Genomic DNA, 3,144 nt, shown 5'->3' with positions numbered 1-3,144 from the left:
ACGCCGAGGCCAGGATGACCCGGAGTCAACCCTTTCTTCTGTCGCTGTGACGCGGCATCCAGCAATAGCATTGCAGGTAGTTGAGGGAATTTCATATTTCTCATTTTCACCTGTTGCTACAGTAATGATGGTGTGTGTCATGGGGACTCCCCTCTNGGAATTTCATATTTCTCATTTTCACCTGTTGCTACAGTAATGATGGTGTGTGTCATGGGGACTCCCCTCTTCTTGTTTCACAGTTTCTTGTTTCGGTTTCCTCGCGTGCTGCACTATCTGCGCCCGAACGCCACTGTGCTTGGACGTAAGGATGGATGCCGTATCACGCACCGTTCTGCTTACGGTTCTGATGGTGGCTTGCTGCAGCACCAACGGCAGCAGCAGCAGCAAACACGCTGCTCTGTTGATTGGTGCTTCAGTGCTTGAGAGCGTGCGGGCGGTGTTTTGGCGGTGTGCACTGTGAGGGGTAGAGAATCTGGGGTCCAGGCCGCTAGCTAGCTAGCTCTCGGCCTGGCTGTCTAGCTAGCTGGCTAGCGACTAGCAGTCCCTGATGATGCTTCAGGTGTCATTGATATTATATGTGGAATTCTTCTGTATTAACTTGAAACAAACGTATATAGATGCGCAAAGTGGCATGGAAACCAAAAGTCAGCTCTCTGTAACAATGCAGTGTAGTGCAGCCGGTGACACTCCGAGGCACCATGCAAGCAGGGGCAGGCATATATAGTGGAACAGAAAGCGGCTGATAGATGCTGACACGGTATAGTGAGATAGGTAGAGCAGGACAGGGACAAACTCACAGTCAGCGGCTTAGATGAGGAGTAACGAGAACGTCAAGCAGCACACAAGGAAAAACAGACAAGTAGATGTGAACGCTTACGGGGAAACAAGAGGGAAGAGAGAAACTCTAGNTCAAGCATATACTGGAGAGGAACAGGGGGAGAGAGCGGGCAGATGGATCAATAGAAAGGGAGACAGAGGAGAGTAGATACAAGATAATAGACGGAGATTGATAGAAAGCAAGAAATAGAGAGAGAAGGGTAGAGAGAGGAGAGTAGATGGAGGAGGACAGGTTAGTAGTAGTGAGCCAGACGCGATCAGCAATATAAGGAACATATTGAGGCAAACAAATACAGGGATATTGACCCCAACCAGAAGTGCAGGAGGAGGCCCTGGTACAACTACTTTGTGGGTGTATTACCAGACAATGGCGGATTACTACTGACCCGCTTCTTCAATGTTTCTTCACTATTTGCAATTGGGGTTGGAGCTGTTGACTCACCTCTTGAATTTCGCCTGCATGGCTCTTCCATGTTCTGTCTATGCCCATTGCCAGTTCTGGCTAGTGGCATGGTGCATCACTAGTGTGATGCTCGTATTCCGGAGTTGTATTAACTTGTATACTATTCTTTGCGGCATCTGTTAGCCTCGCCTCCTCCAGGATGAAGGGGTGATTGAGACACGGGCACAGAAGGCGGCTACTGTTGTCTGCTTTGATTGTTACTTTAAGGGGGAAACGGGAGACAAGGAGTCATAGACAATAACCTCAGTGAAGAAAGCGACAGTGAAACGAAGAGCATAACGAACGGGCAGGGAAGTGGCAGGCTCCCAGCATGGGAGAGGAGCGCACACTGCTGAATAGGCGAGTGTGCACATGCAGAAGTGTAAGGTATCTGTAAATAGAGGTTGACACACTGTATCCTAATAATAAAGCATTATTGTTATTAGGGCCGAGCAGTCTGATGCAACATGAAATGCTGAACACAAATGAAGCAACAGTTTGGGGCTGCACGGGTCTTAGACAGAGAGCAGTTGAAAAAGAAGAATGATCAGGACGCGGAAAGCGAGAAAGTTACATTTGGCANGTCTTAGACAGAGAGCAGTTGAAAAAGAAGAATGATCAGGACGCGGAAAGCGAGAAAGTTACATTTGGCACTGACACAGCGAGAAGGAAACGGCCAGAGGGGATCAGACGGAGAGGGGAGAAACCACCGAACGCGTATGCAACGAGTTTAATGCCGCATTTGGCGGTCGGTGGAGTAAAGGAAATACCAACGAGAACTGCTGCAATTTTTCATTGTTAAAATTTGCCGGTGGCCTCATTTTCCGTTAGAAGATCAAAATTTCCACATCTTTGCATTTGCAAATGGCGCAATGATTATTTTGGTCGTAGTTATGCTGGGAAAATGTTTTCGTTGACAAGTTCCATTCATATTTAAATATATAGGAATAGATGCAGCTTTTGGCCGCCGTTCGCTGCGCCATCGCAGTGGGCTAAAATCTATGAAAAAACCTCACGACAGGTAGACTGGCACCGCTCCGCGCTGCAAGTTATACGAATGGAGTGTGCCCTATTGGCACTACTAGTACTGTATTCCTATTATCTTCCTTAGTTCTGTAAAAAAGGAGTATAAGGTGTAGTCGAGCAGGAGTTACCTTAGGCAGCAAACGGATCACATAGAAGACGGACCAGCTACTGCCGCAGCTTCGGCTCAATCTGCAGCGATCCAGGGGACGTCAGCACGAGATATACGTGAAACAAAAATGCTGGAAACGTTTTAAGCTACAATTAAGAAATTTAATTGAAAGGCAGTTGACTTGCCGTTACTATTTCGACACAGCCGGAGAACAATTCAGAGTGACCCTGGAGCGGGGGGGGTGTGCCGATCTGGGTACAAATCAACCAAACACAGAGAGAGCGTCAAGCGCAATGTATGTTATTTTGTTTATTTTCTAGAGTGATATGGATATGAAGTTCAATATATACACGAAGGCGATTGTCTATTGCTGCTCAGCGGCAGACACGCACCAGCAGTGGTCCGTTGAAACGTACCGGTGCTCGGTGGGGCTGCGGGCTCCGTGGCATTCCTTCGCTGCCTCCATATCTCCCGAATAGAGCTTCTTGGTGTTGATATTTTTATGACTTGTGCAATAGGAGTTGCACTATTTCATGAAATGCAGGGAGTTATGCAGAGGTAGTGCCGGGCCACCCTCCCCGACACATCACCATCCTCTGTACGGCGTCTCGCAGTGACGAGAGTGGCGTGGGCGCAAATACTTTTTCTGAAATTTCCCCTCCTTCTTTCCACTTCAGCTGCTTATTGCATTGATGTTTGGCATTTTCAGCTTCAACGATTTGGTAACTTC

This window comes from Eimeria mitis, genomic scaffold (assembly GCF_000499745.2).
Source record: "Eimeria mitis Houghton genomic scaffold, Emh_scaff2000, whole genome shotgun sequence".
NCBI lineage: Eukaryota > Apicomplexa > Conoidasida > Eucoccidiorida > Eimeriidae > Eimeria > Eimeria mitis.
Note: the sequence above shows the minus strand (reverse complement) of the source record.